Below are 13,221 nucleotides of genomic sequence, written 5' to 3'. Positions count from 1 at the left end.
AGATAGACATCAATAAGAGGCCAACTGGTTGCCGTGGTAACGGCGGGGGGATGCTGGGACGATCGGTTGCCAGGCGGCAGCAGGATGTCCGCAGCCCTGGCGTCTGTTAACCCTACGTTATCGCTGATATTTCTCCGCTCAGTCACACGCAGATATGAATTATTCAGGCGCAGGGAATCGCTGTCGCCCATTCACACATCAGACATCAAGCGGTGCGAAATATCAGGTCGAGAAATCAGTAACCGCGCGACTAATGGCGCCAGAAACGCAGGGAAAACATGGCCGCCTGAGGCCCGGACCAGGCCTGTAAGGCCGTGATCGAGTCTAAACCCCCCAAACCCAGCGACTTTACTAAGCTCGGCCCTTTATCTGCAAATTCAACATAAACCCCGATTTATCGGACAAAAAAACAACGGCCTGTTGGCAAGTGCAGCCCCACAGAGTGTGTCCTTAGCAACCAATCACAGCGCAGCTTTCATTTTCCCAGTACGGTTTTACACCTGAAAGCTGAGCTCTGATTGGTTGCTATGACTAACCAGGACATTTTACTTTGAGGCCCACAGCGTTCTGAGGAGATTTTCCTATATAGTAAATGACTGGTCACTGTAATCGCCCCCTATAGCCACACCCCATTGGATAACAATTCATGATTGGGGACAGGTGTGGGGTTGTCTCCACAAAAGCGTGGAATGTATGTAGGAGAATTTCGCAAGCCACGTTTTGGTGGCACCTATGGCCTCTCCCCATAATACTTTCTTAAAAGTATGACAAAAATCTGCAGCAAAAAAAAAAAAAAGGAAAAAACAAATATTATGTACACAATATTGAATTCCTGAGACTCGTCTGACGCCCGCTGCGCGAAAACATTTCCCTGTATCCGCTCCTCCCTGTTTAACCATTTAAGGCCCCAGATATGTGACCTGTGATTCTCCGCTTATAGGAGAGACCGCCCCTCCACAGACCACCATTACCTCCGGTAATGCCTTCAGAAGTGACATCACAGCGATCCTGAGTATCAGTGGTGCCCCCAATGTTTACTATTACCCTCACCCATATATATAGGGTGGTCCCGCAACCAATAGTATGGAATTACAAGTAGCTGACGACCTTATCCCCCCACCCTCCCCAAGATGAATACAAAGCCCAATCCCTAAACTAATACAGACCACACACCAGACCCCTAAATAAAAATAGACCCCAGGCCAGACTCCTCAACTAGATCAGACCCTAGACGAGCCCAGATCATACTAACTAAACTAATACAGACCCCAGACCAGACCTCTAAATAATACAGACCTCAGACCACACCCCTAAACTGATATAGAGCATAGAGCAAACCCCTGAACTAATATAGACCCCAAACCAGACCGCTACTCTATTACAGACCCTATAACATACACCTGAAATATTACAGACCCCAGAGCAGACTTCTACTGTAAGACATACCCCAGACCAGACCCCTAAATAAAAATAGACCCCAGACCAGACTCCTCGACTAAATCAGACCCTGTAAACTAATACAGATAATAATCTTTATTTATATAGCGCCAACATATTCTGCAACGCTTACAGACCCCAGATCATACTAACTAAACTAACACAGACCCCAGACCAGAACCCTGTTGTGGATTCTGTTTTTGGGCTCCCTCTGGTGGTTGCAGATGGTACTGGGTGACTTGTGTTCTCTGCGGTCTCTGGTGTCCACCTGTTCTATCAGGATATGGGAGTTTCCTATTTAATCTGGCTTTCTTGTCATTTCCTCGCCGGCGATCAATGTAATCAGTGTGTCTTGTTACCTCTGCTTTCCGCTTCTGTAATCATCAGGACAAGCTAAGTTTTTGATTTTCCTGTTCCACGTTTTGCTTTATTTTTGTTTTTGTCCAGCTTGCAGTTATGTGATTCCTTGTTGCTGGTTGCTCTAGTGGGCTGATATTACTCCTCATGTTCCATGAGTTGGCATATGAGTTCAGGTAATTTCAGGATGGTTTTTTGTAGGGTTTTTCGCTGACCGCGCAGTTCACTTTTGTATCCTCTGCTATCTAGTTTTAGCGGGCCTCATTTTGCTGAATCTGTTTTCATTACTACGTATGTGCTTTCCTCTCATTTCACCGTCATTACATGTGGGGGGCTGCTATTTCTGTGGGGTGTTTCTCTGGAGGCAAGAGAGGTCTTTGTTTCTTCTAATAGGGGAAGCTAGTCCTTCGGCTGGCGCGAGATGTCTAGAATCATCGTAGGCACGTTCCCCGGCTACTGCTAGTGTTGTGAATTAGGTTCAGGATCGCGGTCAGCTCAGTTTCCATCACCCTAGAGCTTGTTCTGTTTTTTGTGTGCTTGTCCTTTTGTTATCCCCTGCCATTGGGATCATGACAGTATCGCCGGCCCAAAAGTGGTAATCGTATTGGCTGAAGTAGTAGGAAAAGTAGTCTGAGGAAGTTTTTTTTTTTTTTTTCCTTCCCTCAGTTTGCTGCCTAGCCTTAATTGCAGCCAGGCTGCGTCTTACCTCCTCTTAATCCTTGAATGGCTCTGACCTCAGCTGTTTATCATGGACGTCCAGAGTTTGGCTTCCAGCCTGAATAATCTTGCTGCTAAGGTTCAAAATATACAAGATTTTGTTGTACATGCTCCTATGTCTGAACCTAGAATTCCTATCCCAGAGTTCTTTGCTGGAGATAGATCTAGTTTTCTGAATTTTAGGAACAATTGCAAGTTGTTTCTTTCTTTGAAATTTCGCTCCTCTGGAGACCCTGCTCAGCAAGTTAAAATTGTAATATCTTTCCTGCGGGGTGACCCTCAGAATTGGGCATTTGCATTGGCACCAGGGGATCCTGCGTTGCTCAATGTGGATGCGTTTTTTCTGGCATTGGGTTTGCTCTATGAGGAACCTAACCAGGAGATTCAGGCTGAAAAAGCTTTATTGGCTCTCTCTCAGGGGCAAGATGAAGCAGAAATATATTGTCAGAAATTTCGGAAATGGTCGGTGCTTACTCAGTGGAATGAGTGCGCCCTGGCTGCAAGATTCAGAGATGGCCTTTCTGAGGCCATTAAAGATGTTATGGTGGGGTTCCCGGCGCCTACAGGTCTGAATGAGTCTATGACTATGGCTATTCAGATTGATCGGCGTTTACGGGAGCGCAAACCTGTGCACCATTTGGCGGTGTCTTCTGAACAGGCACCTGAGACAATGCAATGTGATAGAATTCAGTCCAGAAGTGAACGGCAAAACTATAGGCGGAAAAATGGGTTGTGTTTTTATTGTGGTGATTCAGCTCATGTTATATCAGCATGCTCTAAACGCACAAAAAAGGTTGCTAAGTCTGTTGCCATTAGTACTTTACAGTCTAAGTTCATTCTGTCTGTGACTCTGATTTGTTCATTATCATCCATTTCCGTCGATGCCTATGTGGATTCAGGCGCTGCCCTGAGTCTTATGGATTGGTCATTTGCCAACCGCTGTGGGTTTAGTCTGGAGCCTCTGGAAGTCCCTATTCCTTTGAAAGGAATTGACTCTACACCTTTGGCTATGAATAAACCTCAGTACTGGACACACGTGACCATGCGTATGGCTCCCGTTCATCAGGAGGTGATTCGCTTCCTGGTACTGTATAATTTACATGATGTCTTAGTGCTTGGTCTGCCATGGTTACAAACTCATAACCCAGTCCTGGACTGGAAAACAATGTCTGTGTTAAGCTGGGGATGTCAGGGGGTTCATGATGATGCACCTCCGATTTCTATCGCTTCATCTACTCCTTCTGAGGTTCCTCTATTTTTGTCTGATTATCGGGATGTTTTTGAGGAGCCTAAGCTCAATTCGCTTCCTCCTCACAGGGATTGCGATTGTGCTATAGATTTGATTCCTGGCAGTAAATTTCCTAAAGGTCGTTTGTTCAATCTGTCAGTGCCAGAGCATACTGCTATGCGGGATTATGTTAAGGAGTCCTTGGAAAAGGGACATATCCGTCCATCTTCATCTCCTTTGGGAGCAGGTTTTTCTTTCGTGGCCAAAAAAGATGGTTCCTTGAGGCCTTGTATAGATTACCGTCTTTTGAATAAGATTACGGTCAAATATCAGTATCCTTCGCCATTGTTGACTGATTTGGTCGCTCGCATTAAGGGGGCTAAATGGTTCACTAAGATTGATCTTCGGGGTGCGTATAATCTTGTGCGGATTAAGCAGGGTGATGAGTGGAAAACCGCATTTAATACGCCTGAGGGCCATTTTGAGTATTTGGTGATGCCTTTTGGACTTTCTAATGCTCCTTCTGTCTTCCAGTCCTTTATGCACGATATTTTCCGTGAATATCTGGATAAATTTATGATTGTGTATTTGGATGATGTTTTGGTTTTTTCTGATGACTGGGAGTCCCATGTTCAGCAGGTCAGGAAGGTGTTTCAGGTCCTGCGGGCCAATTCTTTGTTTGTAAAAGGTTCAAAGTGTCTCTTTGGAGTCCAGAAGATTTCTTTTTGGGGGTATATTTTTTCCCCTTCTACTATTGAGATGGATCCCGTCAAGGTTCAAGCTATTTGTGACTGGACGCAGCCTACATCTCTTAAGAGTCTACAGAAGTTCTTGGGCTTTGCTAATTTTTATCGTCGTTTCATAACTAATTTTTCTAGTGTTGTTAAGCCTTTGACGGATCTGACTAAGAAGGGTGCTGATGTTGCTGATTGGTCTCCTGCGGCTGTGGAGGCCTTTCAGGAACTTAAGCGCCGGTTTTCTTCTGCTCCTGTGTTGCGTCAGCCAGATGTTTCGCTTCCTTTTCAGGTTGAGGTTGATGCTTCTGAGATTGGAGCGGGGGCGGTTTTGTCACAGAGAAGCTCCGATTGCTCGGTGATGAAGCCATGTGCGTTCTTTTCTAGAAAGTTTTCGCCCACTGAGCGGAATTATGATGTTGGTAATAGGGAGCTTTTGGCCATGAAGTGGGCATTTGAGGAGTGGCGAGGGTGCTAGACATCGTGTGGTGGTCTTGACTGATCACAAAAATCTGATTTACCTTGAGTCTGCCAAGCGTCTGAATCCTAGACAGGCTCGTTGGTCACTGTTTTTCTCCCGTTTCGATTTTGTGGTTTCATACCTGCCAGGTTCAAAGAATGTGAAGGCGGATGCTCTTTCTAGGAGTTTTGTGCCTGATTCCCCTGGAAATTCTGAGCCCACTGGTATCCTTAGGGATGGGGTGATTTTGTCGGCTGTCTTCCCAGACTTGCGACGTGCTTTGCAGGAGTTTCAGGCGGATAAACCTGATCGTTGTCCGCCTGAAAGACTGTTTGTTCCGGATAATTGGACCAGTAGAGTCATCTCCGAGGTCCATTCTTCTGCGTTGGCAGGTCATCCTGGAATATTTGGTACTAGAGACTTGGTGGCCAGGTCTTTTTGGTGGCCTTCCTTGTCGAGGGATGTGCGTTCTTTTGTGCAGTCTTGTGAAGTTTGCGCTCGGGCTAAGCCTTGCTGTTCTCGGGCCAGTGGATTGTTGTCACCTTTGCCTATCCCGAAGAGGCCTTGGACGCACATTTCCATGGACTTTATTTCGGATCTCCCTGTCTCTCAAAAAATGTCCGTCATCTGGGTTGTGTGTGACCGCTTTTCTAAGATGGTTCATCTGGTCCCCTTGCCTAAGTTACCTTCCTCCTCTGAGTTGGTCCCTCTGTTTTTTCAGAACGTGGTTCGTTTGCATGGGATTCCGGAGAACATTGTTTCTGACAGGGGATCCCAGTTTTTGTCTAGATTTTGGCGGACGTTCTGTGCTAAGATGGGCATTGATTTGTCCTTTTCGTCTGCGTTCCATCCTCAGACGAATGGCCAGACGGAACAAACTAATCAGACCTTGGAAACTTATTTAAGGTGTTTTGTTTCTGCTGATCAGGATGACTGGGTTACCTTTTTGCCGCTTGCCGAATTTGCCCTTAATAATCGGGCTAGTTCTGCTACCTTGGTTTCTCCTTTCTTTTGTAATTCGGGGTTTCATCCTTGTTTTTCCTCTGGTCAGGTGGAGCCTTCTGATTGTCCTGGAGTGGACATGGTGGTGGATAGGTTGCATCAGATTTGGAGTCATGTGGTGGACAATTTGAAGTTGTCCCAGGGGAGGGCTCAGCAGTTTGCTAATCGCCGTCGCCGCGTGGGTCCTCGACTTCGTGTTGGGGACTTGGTGTGGTTGTCTTCTCGTTTTGTTCCTATGAAGGTCTCTTCTCCTAAGTTCAAGCCTCGGTTTATCGGTCCCTATAGGATCTTGGAAATTCTTAACCCTGTGTCGTTTCGTTTGGATCTCCCGGCATCGTTTGCTATTCATAATGTGTTCCATCGGTCGTTGTTGCGGAAGTATGAGGTACCTGTTGTTCCTTCGCTTGAGCCTCCTGCTCCGGTGCTGGTGGAGGGAGAATTGGAGTATGTTGTGGAGAAGATCTTGGATTCTCGCGTTTCCAGACGGAAACTCCAATATTTGGTCAAGTGGAAGGGTTATGGTCAGGAGGATAATTCTTGGGTGGTTGCCTCTGATGTTCATGCTGCTGATTTGGTCCGTGCATTTCATAGGGCTCATCCTGGTCGCCCTGGTGGTTCTCGTGAGGGTTCGGTGACCCCTCCTCAAGGGGGGGTACTGTTGTGGATTCTGTTTTTGGGCTCCCTTTGGTGGTTGCAGATGGTACTGGGTGACTTGTGTTATCTGCGGTCTCTGGTGTCCACCTGTTCTATCAGGATATGGGAGTTTCCTATTTAACCTGGCTTTCTTGTCATTTCCTCGCCGGCGATCAATGTAATCAGTGTGTCTTGTTACCTCTGCTTTCCGCTTCTGTAATCATCAGGACAAGCTAAGTTTTTGATTTACCTGTTCCACGTTTTGCTTTATTTTTGTTTTTGTCCAGCTTGCAGTTATGTGATTCCTTGTTGCTGGTTGCTCTAGTGGGCTGATATTACTCCTCATGTTCCATGAGTTGGCATATGAGTTCAGGTAATTTCAGGATGGTTTTTTGTAGGGTTTTTCGCTGACCGCGCAGTTCACTTTTGTATCCTCTGCTATCTAGTTTTAGCGGGCCTCATTTTGCTGAATCTGTTTTCATTACTACGTATGTGCTTTCCTCTCATTTCACCGTCATTACATGTGGGGGGCTGCTATTTCTGTGGGGTGTTTCTCTGGAGGCAAGAGAGGTCTTTGTTTCTTCTAATAGGGGAAGCTAGTCCTTCGGCTGGCGCGAGACGTCCAGAATCATCGTAGGCACGTTCCCCGGCTACTGCTAGTGTTGTGAATTAGGTTCAGGATCGCGGTCAGCTCAGTTTCCATCACCCTAGAGCTTGTTCTGTTTTTTGTGTGCTTGTCCTTTTGTTATCCCCTGCCATTGGGATCATGACAGAACCCTAAATAACACAGACCTCAGGCCAGACCCTTAAATTAATACAGACCCAAGACCAGACCAGACCCCTAGACTAATATAGACCATAGAGCAAAACCCTGAACTAATGCAGACCCCAAACGAGATGGCTAAATTAATAGAGACCTCAGACCAGACCCCTAAACTAATATAGACCCTAGGGAAAACCCCTGAAATAATATAGACCCCAAACCAGACAGCTAATCTATTATAGACCCTATAACATACACCTGAAATAATACAGACCCCAGAGCAGACCCCTAAACTAATGTAGAGGCTAGAACATACCCGTGAAATAATATAGACCCCAAACCAGAAAGCTAAATTATTAAAGACCTTCGACCAGAATCCCGAAACAAAAATAGATCAGACCCCTTAACTAGATCAGACTCTGGACCAGCCAGACCCTACAAACTAATACAGGCCTCAGATCAGACCCTGTCAATTAATACAGACCCTTAAACTCAGATAGAACCCAGACCGCACCCCAGAAATAACAAATACAGATCCAGAAAAGAGTTCTAGAACTAATACAGATCCCAAACCCAGCCCCTAAAATAGTAAAGAACCCCAACCAAACTGTTAGCTATATAGACCCCTGACTAAAACCACTAATCAGGACCCCAGACAGGACTCCCTAAAGTAATACGGACCCCAGACCAGGACCCTAAACTGAAACAGATCCCACACTGGACCACTAAACTAATGCAGACAACTGATCCCTGAAAACAATATAAACTCAACAACAGACCTCTAAACTAATCCAGACCCTCAAACTGATATGGCCCTTCCAGCTGATCTCTCAAATAAGGCCGCTGTCACACGGTCAGTATTCGGTCAGTATTTCACATCAGTATTTGTAGCCAAAACCAGAGAGGAACAATCAGAGGAAAAGTATAATAGAAACATATGCCCCACTTCTGGATTTATCACCCACTTCTCATTTTGCCCCTCAAATACTGATGTAAAATACTGACCAAATACTGAACGTGTGACAACAGCGTAACACAGATCCTGGAACCAAATCCTTAAACTAGTTCAGACCCCAGACCAGAACCCCTGAACTAATATACACCTTAAACCAAGACCTTAAATTAATATAGACCCTGAACCAGTACCGCTAAACTAGTGCAGACCTCACAACAGAAACACTAAACTAATGTAGAGTCTGGACTAAAATCTCAACCTCGATAATCACCCCATAACTTCAGAAACTAATACAGACCTGAGACCAGACCCCTTAAACGTATACAAATTCAAGACCAGACCCCCCAAAGTTATACGAACCCAAGACCAGACTCCCTAAAGTTAAACAAACCCAAGACCAGACCCTCTAAACTTATGAAAACCCAAGACCAGACCCCCTAAACTTATACAAACTCAAGACTAGACCCCCTAAACTTATATAAACTCAAGACCAGACCCCCGAAAGTTAAACAAACCCAAGACCAGACCCCCTAAACTTATACAAACCTAAGACCAGACTCCCTAAAGTTAAACAAACCCAAGACCAGACCCTCTAAACTTATGAAATCCCAAGACTAGACCCCCTAAACTTATAAAAACCCAAGACCAGACCCCCTAAACTTGTACAAACTCAAGACCAGACCCCCTATACTTATACAAACCCAAGACCAGACCCCCTAAACTTATGAAAACCCAAGACTAGACCCCCTAAACGTATAAAAACCTCAAGACTAGACCCCCTAAACTTATACGAACCCAAGACCAGACCCCCTAAAGTTAAACAAACCCAAGACCAGACCCCCTAAAGTTAAACAAACCCAAGACCAGACCCCCTAAAGTTAAACAAACCCAAGACCAGACCCCCTAAATAAATAGATCTTATACTAGAATCACCAATCGAGTCCAGATCTCAGACTAGATCCACATAACACATGCTCTAGGTCAGCCACCCCAAACAGACCTCGGACCCCTAAATAAGTGCAGACCCCAGACTCCGCACCCCCTTTCTACACCTGTGATTATATAATCACCCAGAACTAAAGAGTTTTGGTTTTTCCTGTGTTTGAATGAACATTTAAAGGGAAAGTAACACAATACAATTCTCTTCGTAGCACCGAAGGCTAGATCTTTCAGTGAATGATTACACAGGAGGCCCAGAATATTTCCTCATCGCTCACTACGTCTTATCTGCGGAGTTCCCTTTATTGCCCTGAGATTTCCTGACTGTAACGTGCCGGTATCGATCGCCAGCTACAGAGAGGGCATTAAACCATCACCGTGCCAGAGAGCAAGATGGAGAATTAGGACCCCAGTACTGGGCACAAGAGCTTACACTCCTCCAGACAGAACAACTCCTGTAATCCGGCATCCAGTAGTCCAGAACTCCGCGTAGGCTGGTATATCACTGGACTCTAGAGGATCAATTAAGAATGGATCCAATGATCTACAATATTTGATAATCCGGCAGCTATCTGGATTAATGGAGTTTTGTCAAAACGATAATGTCTCCTTAAAGGGGATGTCCCCTTTTGGACAGTTTGTGTGCTATCCATTCCAGTAAGGTCAGATGCTTATGTATTTTTCTTTTTTCTTTTCAGCCCACAGGTGGTGCTGTGTAATATTAGGTACTGATCAGAGCAGGTTTGGGGTGAGGTGTGATCTCTGCAGGCCCTGAATCAGCAGGGGCAGCAGAGATGTGCAGAGCTCAGAGCACTGCACATGCTCATCATCCAGTGCAGCGGGTCAGCGCTCTCCCCCATACACCTGGTCACTGCACCGCACATGTACCTGCAGATCACTGATTACCCAAAACTGGAGGGCATCCAAGCTGGCCTACAGAACGCAGACGTCCGCGCCACGTCACCCAGCGGGCACATGTACTAGGAAGCAGAAGTGTACTAACTACTGTGGACACAGCCAGGTGCAGTGTTAACTCTTACTCTCACAGCTGGTGGGTTTGTTACAATTGTAGTCAGACTTTTTCCACTCTTGATGGTTTGTTACAATGTGTCAGTCTGATATCTAGGAGATCACTTGCTGCATGTTGCATGTTCTGCAGAACTTCTGCTGTACAGTAGATTGCCTCTCCATGCTGCACTGACTTGTTTTAGATCTCGCTCATCTGAGACAAGGAGTGAAATATGGTGACTATGTATTAAGAGGGAGCTCTGGGCGACATATTATGGAGCGAAGATGCTCATACACAGGTTAATGGCGGCTGGACCTGATGATTTCAGCTTTCCCTCTACGGTAGATATCAGGGAAAAGTGTGATTGGGCATACAGGATTTCAACATGTCCCATCCTTTGTGGGCATGGGAGACCGTGGTGTTTGGCGGTGGCTAATGTCCCCATACCCACTTGACTGGCAGCTGCTACTCCCAACACTCTTCATACATGTGCACACTCGATTGATAAGAGCATGCATGTGTTCTCAATAGGGAGCGGAGAATATGCTTCCATACATCTGAGATCTACCAGCGTGAATATCTCCATACACATCACTGGTCAGGGCCGTTTCTTCCCAAATTAGCCGGTTGTGCCAAAGTTTAGTTGATGTGTACGTCCACCCTTCATCTTTGTGAATAAGAAACCAACTGCAGACCTTTGTATACCAGACCAATGCCCAAACCCCATAACTTCCCCCTCCAAAATCACTGAAGGGGAGCTTGCTCATCTTCTATCCAAATCGCACCTCACCACTTGTGCGCTTGACCCCATCCCACCTCTTCCCCAACCTCACCACCACACTAATCCCATCCCTAACCCATCTCTCCAACCTATCCCTAACTTCTGGTACCTTCCCCACTGCTTTCAAACATGCCACAATCACACCTATCCTCACAAAGCCATCCCTTGACCCAAGCGCTGTGTCCAGCTATCGCCCCATATCTTTGCTCCCATTTGCTTCCAAACTACTTGAGCAGCACATCCACGCTGAACTTTCCAATCACTTTGCATCTAAGGCCGGGGTCACACTGGCGTTTTAAACGGCCGAGTGCAATGCAATAAAAAAAATAAAAAAATAAAAAAATCGCATTGCACTCGGACCAATGTTAAGCTATGGGGCAGCTCCCAGCAGCCAACTATTTGTCGGCCGTTTTCCTCCGTCCGAGACAATCGCAGCATGCACCTATGGGTGCGAATGAGACAGCGCACACCACTCTGATATCATCCGAGTGATGTGCGTTATAAGCGGACCCCAGCAATGGAGGAGATGGAGAAATTCATTTCTCCGCCTCCTCCGCAGCTGTGCTCCGATCCTCCCTGTGCGAGAGAATCTGAGCACAGACGCATGACACTCGGCTCCTGCTCTGCTGCGAGTGTTATTAGCATATCGCATCCGATGATCTCGAATCGGATGCAATACGCCAGTGTGACGCCGGCCTAACTTTCTCTTCGCCAACCTACAATCTGGCTTCCGTCCCCACCATTCCACTGAGACTGCCCTGACCAAAATTACTAACGACTTACTTACAGCCAAAGCCAACAGACAATTCTCTATACTCCTCCTCCTAGACCTGTCCTCTGCCTTCGACACAGTTGACCACTGCCTCCTACTACAGATCCTCTCTTCCTTTCGGGTCAAAGACCTCGCCCTATCCTGGATCTCCTCATACCTTACCAACCGCACATTTAGTGTTTCCTACTCCCACACTACCTCTTCATCTCACCCTCTCTCTGTTGGTGTCCCCCAAGGCTCTGTCCTAGGGCTCTTACTCTTCTCAATCTATACACTTGGCTTGGGATAACTCATAAGGTCCTGTGGCTTCCAGTACCATCTATATGCTGATAACACTCAGATCTACATCTCTGGCCCAGATGTCACCTCTCTGATTTCCAGAATCCCAGAGTGCCTATCAGCCATATCCTCCTTCTTCTCCTCTCGCTTCCTCAAGCTCAATGTGGACAAATCTGAACTCATTATCTTTCCTCCATCTCGCATATCTTCCCTACCTGATCTATCTATCAAAATAAATGAAATCACACTTTCCCCTGTACCCAAAATCCGCTGCCTCGGAGTAACCCTTGACTCTGCCCTGTCCTTCAAACCGCACATCCAAGCTCTCACCACCTCCTGTCGCCTCCAGCTCAAAAATATTTCCAGAATCCGTCCTTTCCTCAACCCACACTCTACCAAAATGCTCGTGCATGCCCTCATCATCTCCCGCCTGGACTACTGCAACATACTCCTCTGTGGCCTACCCTCTAACACTCTCGCACCCCTCCAGTCCGTCCTTAACTCTGCTGCCCGACTAATTAATCTCTCCTCGCTACACTCCTGCTTCCCCTCTTTGCAAATCCCTTCACTTTCCCAGCGTATACAGTTTAAACTACTAACACTGACCTATAAAGCCATCCATAACCTGTCTCCTCCGTATATTTACAAACTAATGTCTTAATATCTTCCCTCACGTAATCTCCGGTCCTCCCAAGACCTCGTAGTCTCCTCCACGCTTATTCGCTCCTCACCCAATCGCCACCAAGACGTCCGATTATCCACCACATTTGGATCCTTCAAAAGAAACCTGAAAACCCACCTCTTCAAGAAGCTTATATAAATAAGTAATAATAATAATAATAATAAAACTGCAGTGTAAAGAATGGTGGCTTCTATTCTAGTTGTTTGTCTGTGGCATGATGGCCTCTTGATAGATACTTAAACCATTAACATATGCATCTGCCCTTCATCTGTCAGACCACAGGACTGGTGACGGAGAGGTGGCATGGTGTCCGTGGCTGGAGCTCACTGCAGCAGGTGGCACGGTGCCACGAGGGATCAGGAAGTCACTAGGATGTTCATTATAACAGTAATGTTTCCTGTTGTTTACTTTCATATAATCTGCAGAATATTAGACTCCTACAATTACAGGGCAGATCATGTCTTCTAGCCTGA

General features: G+C 46.2%; 1 protein-coding gene across 2 annotated transcripts in view; it reads right to left on the bottom strand.

Moving 5' to 3' along the window:
* SIDT1 (SID1 transmembrane family member 1) overlaps positions 1 to 13,221 on the bottom strand; it is a 103,065-nt gene that overhangs the window by 64,670 nt on the left and 25,174 nt on the right. The window lies entirely within an intron of this gene.

The sequence above is a fragment of the Ranitomeya imitator genome, chromosome 3 (assembly GCF_032444005.1).
Source record: "Ranitomeya imitator isolate aRanImi1 chromosome 3, aRanImi1.pri, whole genome shotgun sequence".
NCBI classification, from domain to species: Eukaryota; Metazoa; Chordata; class Amphibia; order Anura; family Dendrobatidae; genus Ranitomeya; species Ranitomeya imitator.
The sequence above is the reverse complement of the archived record's forward strand: the minus strand, read 5'-3'. Positions and strand labels throughout refer to the sequence as shown.